The sequence below is a fragment of the Rhopalosiphum padi genome, chromosome 2, assembly GCF_020882245.1.
Source record: "Rhopalosiphum padi isolate XX-2018 chromosome 2, ASM2088224v1, whole genome shotgun sequence".
NCBI classification, from domain to species: domain Eukaryota; kingdom Metazoa; phylum Arthropoda; class Insecta; order Hemiptera; family Aphididae; genus Rhopalosiphum; species Rhopalosiphum padi.
The window spans coordinates 62,017,841-62,031,555 of NC_083598.1; the positions used below are offsets into that span (position 1 = coordinate 62,017,841).

The window sequence follows — 13,715 nt, forward strand, 5'->3', positions numbered from 1 at the left end:
GCCTCTTATTTCTCGGGGGTACCTACTCTCTGTACGGCTTCAACTAGGAACTGCAATTTTACGTACGTCGTCGGTTCGTCAACTGCTGTATCTTCAATGCACGAAATCATTGTATTGCGATAATGATTATAATATACGGTTACCGATGATTTCATTAATAACAACAGTGATTCGTTGTATTCGATTTCATTGATGTTGACTGCAGCCATTTACTGCATTTGTGGTGTTTGACGTTTGAACTCTGAATTGCAAATGAACTAAATTCTGGTTTCGTCCGATGCCGTGACTTCCAGACGACGAGTACAGCGTTTTTTTTTTATTACTAGCCAGCTATAGTGTGATTTTCCTTATTCTTAATGGCCAATAGATATTAGGAATTAACGCCTTTTTTATTTTCTATAGACGATTATTTAGATATTATTTCATATTATGAACTACAAATATTTTATGTTTTAATTTATTTTAATGTTTTGCTAAAAAAGTTAAAAAATATATATTTTTTATTTAATTATTAAAAAAAAAATTGAATAGCCATTTTATTTTGGCTACAGCCTATTTGCGCCCCGAGGGATATGGACAGATGCGCCCGAAAGATAAGGTACTACCTGCCGATTTATAGCCCATATGCGCCCATTTCGTATGCAACGTTGCCGTTGTGATTCATATTATTATAGATTATATTTATCATGATAAATACTTAAATTAATTAGATTAGTAGATTATATTACAATAATTAATAATTATTAGTACTTTAATAGGTAATTATAATTGTCTTTAATACATGTTTTATGTTTTTACATATGCACTACAATCTTTTTTAACGCAACGCCAACTTATATTTCCCGAAACCAAATTTCTGCTAAAGTGGAATTTAAAGTTACAAAAAATTAAACACTCACGATTTTTAGTAGTATTTATTATATTAAATCCCATTTTTAAACACTCGAAACTCACGTATAATACTCTAGTAAAATATTTGTAGTTTTTGCAATATTGCACAACGCATACACAGACAGAAGTGAGAGTCGTCATGAAGTCCAATTAAGATAAAATGGACCGATATTCGATAATATCGATAAGAGTGTAACATAAAAATTAAAAATAGTTAAAACGGGAAAAAAAATATTATGTACAATAGTTTTAACTTTATAAGGTAATAAGTAGTATTGCTTGTATTCCAGAATACAATTTTGCAACGTCGCACGGGTTTAACACATTTTCATTAAAAATATTTAAAAGGTGTGATGGGCGCAAATGGTTTGCACCGTTTATTTTTTTATAATATTGAAATTTCACCATAGTGGTTCCATTGATTATAAATACTTATAATAGTACTTATAATCAATGATGGTATCAAACGTAACCGTATTTAATACTAGTTATAACAAAGATGTACATATTGACATTTCTTACAATAGTTATTTATTTTTATTTAAAATTTTAACAATGATGAAGAAATAAAATATGTTTATTTGCGAGGCACACTGAAAGCGTTCGACGACCGTACGAGCACGTGGGCCACATGTTTGATTTCAATGATACCACTATCGTATTCAGTTTTTTTTTTCGAAATTAGAAAAAAATATTAAAAATCAGGAGATTATTGAAATTAAAATGTTGAAACGTTAATATTATCAGAAAAATTAACTCTTAAAAATGGCTATCGTCAATTTTTTTTTAAATAATTAAATAAGAAACATTAAAATAAATTAAAACAGGAAATATTTGTAGTTCTTGTCCATGTGAATCTTATTTAAAAAAACCAAAATTATGGTATCTCCATTATTTCAGGAAATATCGCAATGGGTAAATCCATACGAGACACCCTGTATATATAAAAATCTATTTTTTTGTTATAATGGAAGCAAACATAAAATGTTAAATATAATTTCATATTCTTACAGTTAATTCGTTTAATATATATCTTTGTTCGTGTTTAACTTTATATTAACGATACGTGCATAATACATATTATCATACAACATAAACAAAATGGTCTATGGTTCTATAATACTCAAGTTTAATAAAATTGAATTAAGAGATTAATAAAGTCTTAAAAATGTTCAATTTCTAAGAAGATTAAATGATTAAAATCATTATTATTACGGAAATTAATTAAACAATTCTAAATGTATAGGTAGTGGTTAATTATCATAAAATTACATTTTTTAAATTTATAAAATCATTGTTGACTTTTAAAAGAGAAAAAAATTAGTTATACCAAATCGGATTTATTTCATATTTAAATTTGATACGACTATTATAATGCAAGGTAGATATCTTATTATATTTGTCCTTTGACGAGTATGTATATAGTATTTTTCTAATTCCTAATTAGAAAACCTAATTTTTTTTTTTTTTTAATATTACATACAATTAATTGGAAAACAATTTTTTGAAAAGTTAACATTATTAAGTTAAATATAATATAGATATGAGGCAATGTACATTATTATATGTGTAAAAAAATTTAATTGGATAACACAATTTATAATAAATCATTAAATTATAGCACCATAATAGTATTGTTTTTAAATATTTTATTTATTAATGACTAATGACTAATAATTATTAAATAAATTCTTATTGTACCAACTAAAATATTTTAATTATAATGGGTTATTAATTACTTTATAAGAAATAATATGTATACCTAAATATTTGTATTAGAAGTGATTGAAATATTTGAAATGAAATAATATTAATTTAATTATTGTATTTTACAAATAAATTATAATTTACATTATTTTAAGAGATTAATAAATTACATAATATAAGATTTCATTAAATTTATTCTCCGTTAAAATAGTATTATACCATAATACTCCATAAAATATTATAATATTTCAAATCTAAAAATGTATGAATTTACTCATTCCTATTCAGATCCAAATAAATATTCAAAATTTAAGTTTAAATAATATATAAATGCCAGATTATTATATTTAAATGGGAAAATATGCTAATGGTAATGTTAATTACCGAAAACTTTTTGTATACCTACGTTATTATACTACTTTAATTCCACTTACAATCTTTTTAAAGTATAATTTATTTATTTAGGTAAAATTATTTACAGTTAACTAAAAGTTGTACTGTTATGATATACGTAATACGTTAGAGTTCCGCCATGTTTCTATTAGTCTAATTTGCCTGTTTCAGTGACGTATCCATCGGCTATATCAACTTCATATAAAAATGAACTGTTATTGTTCATTGTTCATTATGTTTTTTTATTATTTTAGGTTTGCCCCCTCCATTTTAAAATCCTGGCTACGCCACTGGCCTGTTTATAGTATATTAAAACTTTTTTACACTGTTATATTATAGAAAACAACAATTTCATTAATATATTAACAATGGATAATTTATTATTTATATAATAGATAGTTCGTTAAAATATATTTAATTATTTATTGAAAACGCCATAGATGTATAACAGTTGAGTAATTTAATTGTGAAATACAATTCGAATATTTTAACTAAATTTTTCTTATTTTTTACAGATTTCACTATTTTGGTAGAATGAATAAATATAAACTATCAGAAGGTTGTTAAAATACAGAAATAATAAATAAACCTATGTTTAATTCTATCGTTTTAATAAGAAGATTAAACGTTTTACTTGTGATTACCAAAAAAGACTGTTAGAATAAAAATATTACTTTTATAGTTTTATATTGAAAATAATTCGATTTCAATACCCTATTGAAATATACACATTACAAATAATAAAAATTCATAATATTTATTATTTGGCAAATTTTTATTCGCTGATAAACTACATACGATTTAAATAATAACTATTTTTTTACAAAAAAAAAATCCATGATTTATAATATCACTTTATAAACGTACCTATCACTGATGTATAATTATTATAGCTCAATTCTATTCGAAATTAATTGCTAAATGCATTACTTGTACCTATGCCATGGTATAGAAAAAAATAAATAGATTTAATCGAACAACGAGAAAAAAAAATTAAATTATAATTTAAAACTTACCGGATAAAATGTTTACTTTAATTTATTTCTAAAGGAGGTTACGCAAAAAAAAAAATGCTTAAGTGGAATAAAAAAAATACTTTAAAATCATTTTGAAAAACATGTAAATTGTTACAACATATTTGACAATTGTACGCACTAACATACATTTAAGTGTTTGTTTTCCGTCTTGTACTATAAATAGTTAACGTACAAATATATGTCATCGGAAAAGGTGTTAATTATTCGTTAAAAATGTTTACAATCTGATACAACTCCTTTATTACATAAACGGTAGTTAAGGATATGCAAGCAATTAAAACGGTCCAATTACAGGATTTTAGACGAACATTTTATGGCCATTAACGTTTTTATTATCGCTTATCGTATTTTGCAGTGTATAATAATTAGCATACAATTTTGAGTGCTTAAACTATATATAGGGTGAAAGAACGATTATTTATATTTCATCGAAATTATCCCAAAATTATCAAGATTCTGTAAAAAAAAAAAAAAATGGACGTTCATAATTATAAAAAATAAACATAAATCTACCATCTAAAAAATAGAAGTAAAGAAATTAACGCTCGACGATTTAACCATACATTTATTTATTATAAACTTCTAAAAGCTGCAGCTTACAATAAAATGCACATGACACGGGACCTATCAACTATCAAGATGCCCGGTGCGCGGCGTATGTTATCAAATTGGACACCATCGGCACACGCTCAGTATGCAAATACGGTGCCAGGTCCCCAGGTCCACCAAAAAAAAAAAACTCATAGGTAGGGAACACTAATTGGCGTAATATATACTAAATATATAATATTTGAAATATTTTTTAAATACGTTGATTGAATAATACAGTAATATTTATATATGTTTTTCGCTGTCTGGTTATAAATTATTATATATTCCAATAATTAATAACATAATATATAATCAGGGCTCGGAAGTTGTAGCACTAAAAAAATTAATTTTTAGCGCTTAAATATGCACATAAAAACATAAATATCAGCGCTATAAATAGCACTCAAAATTGGAAAATATGCAAAATAAAATTGTCAACAAATCTTTTTAAACGTGAAATTTAAGATATATTTAATTTTATTAAATTTAATAAAATTAAATTATTTTAGGCAGTTTATTTCGGATGCGTACCATCTTAAAATAAAACAATTTGTTTTCGTTCACATATTCATAGGCAGCTGTTTGGTAGGTAATTAACTAAATTGATTTTTTAAAAATATTCCCATAAACAGTATTTATAACTCCAAATTAGCAAAATAGCTCCTATAATATGTATTTATGTTAAAACATACCCAAGAATAGCACTAAAAACCTTAAATTATCAAAATAGCAGTAACAACCATAAATATGCAAAAAATAGCAAAATAAAATTTCGTGTATGACATCAGAGAATTGTGAGTATCTTACTTTGGATTTTCTAGGACGAACCAAGAAAAATATTATGCATTTGCTAGAACTTCCGAGCCCTGTATATAATATAGTACGATATCGTACAATATACAATACAGTGGATTCCGCCTAATGTGGGCACCCGTTAATAATAATTTTTTGGAAAAAAAATAAAAATTCATGCAGAAAGGGATTTTGTTGACTTTTTTGATATTATAATTTTTTTTTTAAACTAATTTCGGTTTCTATGGACAACCGCTTAATGTGGGCAAATAGTGTTGGTACCAACGTACCCACATTAAGCGGAATCCACTGTATTATATAATTATATATATTATATTATATTAAAATTATTTTACAATAAAATATAATAGAAAGTATTATTTTAAATCATATATGAGTGTATATTTATCAATAATTATCTCATTTATTCAAATTTTAAAATAAATACGTACTGTTGCAGTATAAGCAACAAATTATGTCAAGTTTCCAACATGTTTTATGCTTTTATTTTTATGAAATTTGTTAAGGTATATTATATTTATAATAATTGAATTTTATTCTTATTTTTTCATTTAAACAATATTTTTTTTCAGTAAGTGTAGAAATTATTTTAATTAATAGTAATTAATAACTAAATTTATATTATTTCATTGTGTAATTACAATTTCCTGTTGTATACTCTAATGTATAACGAACATATTAACATGTTACTTTTTAATACTCAGTCATTACAATTTTCAGTAACGTAAAATATTATTGCTAACTTTAGTTAGTGGTCTCTTTATTTAGCGGAAAGTTTTAGTACTCGTTAAAATAACTAGCGAAAATAATCCATAAAGTATAAGCACTGAACATAGATGTTTTAACTCTGTGAATTATTGTTAACTTTTTTTATTTTCAAATAGTACTATTCAGCACTTTGTTTATTATTGATTAATTGATTTTATATTTTTGACATAAACTTTATTTAAAATAATTTATATAAATAATTTGATATATTTTATTATTGTAGTAAATAGTATTGGCAGTAGAAGATTAAAAATGTACAAATATAAACAGGGCTACCGAAATATTTTAACTTATGAAGAATTTAACTCAAATAATTATAATTTTTCCTATTTAAAATATTTGTGTTTAGTATTTAATGTATTTGAAAGTCAATTTGATTTTCTTATTTCTTTAATATTATAGAATATGACCACTGAGAAGGATTAATCTAGATTTAAAAGGTAATTTTATTAAAATGATTTTTTATGAACGGGTATAATGCGTATAATACTTTTTAAAATATGCTTAATTTAAAAAATATAAGGTATATAGTATATATATTATATATATACACTATAAGGTACTTTATTTTATCGACATTTAAAAATACAATATTTTTTAAATTAAATTTGTTTTATTTAGTATTACTTTTATTTGTATACACAAATAAATTACTTAAACCACCATCATAAATAATTTAAACTGAACAAAATTACATTTTATATCTGAATGGCTAAGATAATATTATAACCTGTATAAACCAATGTATGGTATAATATATTTCCAAATAAATATTCTTAATGAATGTCGAAATAATGGTGTATAATACTAATATATATATATATTATCTATATACATTAACATACGATTATAATTATTGATTATATTTTTTGATTAAACTGTTCTTGTAGTTTAGTTTTGACCGTTAATAAGGTCACACTTAAACATTGCGTACTGATCACCTGGTCATAAAAATTAAGCAACTATAAAAAAAAATGTATCATCCTAACCCTATTATATCCAATCTTTCTTTTATCACTCTCATTGACATCCAAACTCATCGAATTTAGTGTAAAAACCTCACACCTTCAATGATTTAATATTAATCCCATCCTCTACAGAAGAATAAATAAATCCTAAAAAATAACATATTTGAAGTAGTATTAAGAACATCCCATTCGCTCAAATATTTATGTATTTGCATATTTATCAAATCTATTACCTATCTTTTAACTTTATACCAATTCTAAATAATCTTTTATCTAATTTATGTTAGTTAGTTTTTTGCAACAATTCTATTATATTTGTAAACAATGAAAACTAGCAAAAAAAACAACGACACAAAGCATTATATATTGCAATATATTATAATAAACAGCATGAAATCATATAGGTATAATAATAATATAATATTTTATAACAAATAAAACAATTCAAAAAACGTTTCAATAATATAACTAAAAATTGTATTTTAATCAATTTTTGAATGAAGCTATACTTAGTATATTTTTTGCGTTTCTTGAAATTAATTATAGAAGCTACAGTAATCGGACTAATTACAACATGAAATAAAAATGTATTACGATTTAAGTACTACTTTTTAAAAAAAAAGTATCTATGTGTTTTCATAATGTTGAGCCATTTGGAAAAATCCAAAGCTGTAATTAAGGCCATCTTATAGTTGATCTATGCGTTATACCTTCGTTTCTTAAACATCATCCATATCCAAGATTTTCAAGTTTAAATATAATACTTATGTTGTATTCCATAATAATTCTATAAAATAATTAATTATAAAAGACCAAACATTCCAAAAACATTCGAAAAGTAACATTTTTAATCATTGCTGAAATACATATTTGATATTTGTACATCGAATTTCCATTCTTTACAGCGTCGTTGCTCAAATACTTCACCACCACAAATATTTATAATAATCTTTAACTTTTAAAATCTATATTTAACTTTAAGATAATATAACATAAATATTAAGTACTTATGAAATTGTAAAGTGTAGTACAATGAATAATCGCAAACTAATTAATTATAAGTTAATACACATTAAAAATTAACGGTGATAAAAAAGTTTAATATTCACAAACAAAAAAATTCAAATTTTAGTAAATATAAACGAGATTTATCAAAAATCATAGTAAACAAACTAAATTTATGGAAGACACTAAGTTTTAATCTTAAGTAACTATCTAAGCGTCATAAGTAGTATAAAAAACAAAACCTATCCAAGCGATATTGCAATCCGCATACAAAATAAACTCATATGGATTCCAGGACACACTAGCATTATAGGTAACAAAATCGTGGATAAATATGCCAACTTTGCTGTATCCAATACAGACACTACCGTTTTATACTTAATCCTCAACGACGACTACAAAAATTTCGTGAAAACACATAAAAGAAAAAGTAGCATATATTTACTAAACTAAATTAAATTAAGAGAACAATCTTCAGATAGAAAAATTCGAATTTTAATTGAAATGACGAAGCCACTAAAATTGACTAGGAATCGGAAATTCAAAGCTAACTTATGGATTTCTCATGTAAAAAGAAGAACCCCTATCTGCGAATAATGTGACTCACAACTCACGGTCAGCATATATTAACGGAATGTCAACTGTACGAATAGGAGTGAATAAACATCAACATTACCGAAATTCTGGATGCATCTCTTGGGCCAAACACGGATGAAAACAAGAAAATCTTAAAATTCTTAAAATTAACAAATTATAAAATTAAGGTAAAATACTTTAATACTAATTGTAAATAGCAATTAGGACACAGTGTTACTGTGAGAGTAGACACAGTGGCATTTGCTACCAAGCTGTAATAAATATCAATAAAAAACTAAAATAAAAATATACGTCAACAAATGCGTATTACTTAATAATAACTTAAATCTCTGAAAATATCATGTTTATCATAACATTATATAACCTAATATTCATTAAAAACCAGCCACATTATAAAAACAGTTAGGTATTTCAAATAATTTGTTGATTGTTACACAGTAAATTATTTTACAATGTAGGTAAATTATTAACATTTTAATTTTAAAATGCATACGTAATCAATTTACAAAGTTTTGATCGTAGTCATTAGTATACAGCATACTACATAGTGCTAGTGCGTAAGCTGCCGATAACGAAATTTAAGTTTGATATTTTTAGTTATTTAGTCACGACTTAGTTATTTTAATTATAATTGACTAATATCTATGCATTGATGTTTTATAAAGTTGTATAATTGTAACTTAGTGAGAAATTGGAATAGACTTCGAGTTTAGTACACAAATATTAATTAAAATTAATTTTATTAAATATTATGAATAATTTTATAAATTTACAATATTATAAAATGATAAATAAAAACCTAATAATCTGTCTCTTAAATTATTTTATGTTTGTTTTCAATTGATTTTTGAGGTATACCAATTCCGTCAAATACAAAAATTAAACACATTTTTACAACGTAATAAAATACAATATAAAATCCTAAAATCCTATCACTACTTATATAGATTGAATAGCCTAAATACCTTAAGTAAATAGTTTTATCCTCTTCAAATAAAAAATGATAAATGAAAAATAAAATAATATTATATATAACTCTAAAATAAAACAAAATGTATTGATATTATATATTTATTGGCTGTTGCGAATTCCATTAGTACTAAATATTTAACCTAAGTAGATAAGTGCGGGTTAGGTTGTTATATAAGCATCAATGATTCGTTTATAGACCACTATTGATATTACATGGGTATCTATTATCTATAGTACAAACAATAATCGTTAGATTAAAATTAACAACATAAATAAAATTGATATATTCGTAAATGTTCATATATACCTATTTAATGTATATTTATTAATTTAAATATTACATATTATTCCAAACTTTGAACTTAATATATTGTCTTGCATAATGAAATATACATTAAATTTATATTTTTAACAGTCATAAGATATTATATGTTTCTTAAAATAAGTTGTAAATTATAGATATTAAAGAATTTATACATAACTACTTGAACAAAAAAAAATATATTTTTAATTATTTAATGTTTACAAATTATAAAAGTAAATAGTTATTATTATTATACATTTTTTTTATCAATATAAAAATAATCACAGAATTTATTCTGGAGTATAAAATTATACTTTTATAGGTTTTTTTGAACCATATATAGTACTAGAACCAAAGATTAGGTGAAAAGCTTAGGTTTATTTATGATTTTTCCAAAGATAGATAGGTATCCATTACATTGTAACATGTTCTGTATATTTAATTTGTAAGTAAAACAATTTTGGTAACACGTTATCTACAGTTTTGTACAAAGAGAATGCTCTCACTGAAGTTAACTTGGTAGGGATGGAAAGGTAATAGTGTATTGCTTGTAAACATTTTTCGTTGAACATTTAATTCCAATTAAATATATTTTGCATTATCATACAAATAAAATGCATTTCGTGAAATATAACTTTAAGCTACTTAAATTTTTGATCAGGAATCGATATACTTCATATTATATGATACTATCATGAATGCTTAATATCTTAAATAAAATGCATATAAAAAACACTTTCTTAAAATGTGCAAATAAATTACTGAAGCTGGATAAATTATAATAAATGATTTTAGTTTATTCCAAATGTTTATCAAAAATTTATTTTTAAATGTTAAAAAAAAATGTAAAATTAATATAATATTAAAGATTCAACGCCTCACTCAGATTCTAAAAAAACAAATTCATGAATATTAAATTATATTTATTCAATAATCAATTAAACTATCAAGTGAGAAATAAATACACAATACTTTACATTGTAACATAGATGATTGTTAAACTTTAATTTTATAATAAACATGAGGTTCCCATATTCTGCTCATCATCAACAGTCGACTAACACCATCCCACCTATAGAGTGTAGAGGACTATTCCCATAGCCAAAGGATCGCAACACTTTGTATTTTAAAATTTAATTTCTATAATTTAAAATACTTAAAATTAAAATATTTAGAAGATAAAATATTATACAAAACTTGTTTACGTAATAAAAAGATAATTTTTTTATTGTTTTATATTCATTAAAATGTTGTATAATTAAAAACCATATTATGTGTTGAAAAGATATTAAATTTGTTTTATAATATGCGACAATTTCCACACGCGTATGACTTATGTACTTATATACTATATTAGACTATTGTGTCAGTTTAAGTTCAAAATACTTCAAATCAAATAACGTTTGTCTCTGACGCGTTTCCCTGTTTGGTTTCGATGAGTTTCAAAGTCCCAATCGTGAGTCTCAATACTATCGCGGCAACTGATTGCCGTTTCTCCATCGGCCATTAAACTGTCAAATAGGAAAATGCGAATTAAAAACGTGACCTGTCTAACCGATTCGTACAAACAATAGAAACTCTTTACACGCAACTTTCCTCTCCACACACCAACACCGTCATAACAGAGCCGTCCACGCGTAGGGGTTTCACGCACCAATCCTATTCGACCACAAATCGACTTGACTGCTTTTGTGATGCAACGGATATACCCGTACCTTGTTAATAAAACAGTGCCATTCGTATTGTGCGTAAAAGTGGTGTCGGTGAATTTGTGAAAAAAACGTGTAAAAACAGCCTTTAAAAAATCTATAATTTCATTTTATCATACACTGGTAATTTAATTTATAACTGAACAACAATAGAACATGCATGATTTCTCATTTTAATGGTACCTATACGCATCGGAACAATGCTTAATAATATAATACTAATAATAATGTACTCTGCCACTCTAGGTATGTATTTCTGAACATGAACAATAGGACTCGTCTATACTTATACAATTTAAAACCAAAATTAAATAAAGATATATTAATTTTTAAAGGTGTATTTTTAATTTATTTAAAAAAAAATCATGGTTCTGAAGATCGATCTATATATATACAATCGATATATCCTGGAAATTGAGTTTACGGATTATTATATATTAATACAAAATTATTCATTTAACACAATAATACATTTGCACTTATATTTGTCATAGGTACTCGCTCAATACCATTTCATATACCAATATCTTATTGCAATAGTTAAAAATATAAACCTACTTATATTATTATGCATGATTCGTACGTCGTACCCGCATATAATATTACGTATAATGATGTATACATTATACGCACATAAATTAAAATAAAAACTCATATGTATTTATTATCTTATATATTTTATAAAATCATAATATTTACTGTCTATAAAAAAATCTTCTAATAAGGTATAATAGCCACGCGTAATTCTATATCATAACATGTCATTCTTAATTGTGGTTATTATTTTATTTTTAAGAAGACCTAGCATTGCAAGCTAACTATTCTCATGTAACTAATATTTCAACAAAATAAATCTGATTTACCTTCATAAGCTGCAATTCCAATCCATATAACTTGACCCTAATACGTTTGGGACAACAATTGTACACCTATAGGAAATTAACAACGTCTAGGTGAAGTTTGGACATCTTTCAATAGCGCTCGAGTATTTTTAATGAAAAATTATATACATTATTCCTGTAATAAATATTAATAATAACGAAGGAATTTAAAATGGAAAATGCGATTTTCAAATGTATAAAATATTAAAGACGGTCCTGTGATAATACTTATTAGTTAAGGTACCTGTGAAAAGTCGTTTTAGAATATGCCAAACCACAAATTAATAATTGGATACTATCAAAAATCCAGTCATCGGGCTGATCGGGAACTGGAAATGTGACCTTAATCATACGTGTTAGGCTTTACCGTGAACTTTAAATATGGAGCGCTAGATGTATGCACGTGAAAACTTTCCAAAACTTTGATCCTTAACTTCCATCAACATATTACTACCTGCAGCTGCGCTTAAAAAAAAAAAAAAACTAAATGAAACTGATAGAAAAAATCCATACATTATACTCACGGATTATAATCAAATATTTGATCGGTACCGTAGTATCGTGTTACAATAATAAACTAATATATATTTATGGTTCTTAATGCAGTTTTGTTTTGAATTGTCAGTCAAGGTAAAGTAATACGGTGCTATAGCTTCGGAAGACGAAAAAACACTAAACGTTCATTATTACAAAAGACTTAACGAACCGTGTTTGCACAATAATTGTAGCCATTAATCAAGTAAACCGGACGAATTGGTTTTGGAGAATTCGCTTGAAAACGTCTTGATCGGTGGCATTACGTTATGTACTAACGTGCGCGCGCCACTATATATTATTATAACGACATTACCCCATAAATTGAAATCGGTTAACAAGAAACTCGTTGTAGTGTTTACTAAATACTTATCGTTTCGTTTCAGATCGACTACAACTCGGCAATTGATTTCGATGCGTATCATACACAAATTATCATCACATTTTTTTTCTGAGTGTAATAAATTTACTTTAAACTATGTGCACTAATGAATTGTTAAGACATTTTACGATTCAGCGTTTGGGACATTCCTCTCAAAAACAAA

General features: G+C 25.0%; 1 protein-coding gene and 1 long non-coding RNA gene across 2 annotated transcripts in view; one reads left to right on the forward strand and one right to left on the reverse strand.

Annotated features, from left to right (window-relative positions):
* LOC132921962 (alkaline phosphatase-like) overlaps positions 1-13,715 on the forward strand; it is a 210,543-nt gene that overhangs the window by 135,100 nt on the left and 61,728 nt on the right. The window lies entirely within an intron of this gene.
* LOC132921963 (uncharacterized) lies at positions 11,661-13,396 on the reverse strand. The gene is made up of 4 exons (XR_009660976.1): positions 13,161-13,396; positions 12,881-13,096; positions 12,619-12,772; positions 11,661-11,852 (listed from the first exon to the last, which is right to left on the reverse strand). It is a non-coding gene; the product is annotated as an uncharacterized LOC132921963 (long non-coding RNA).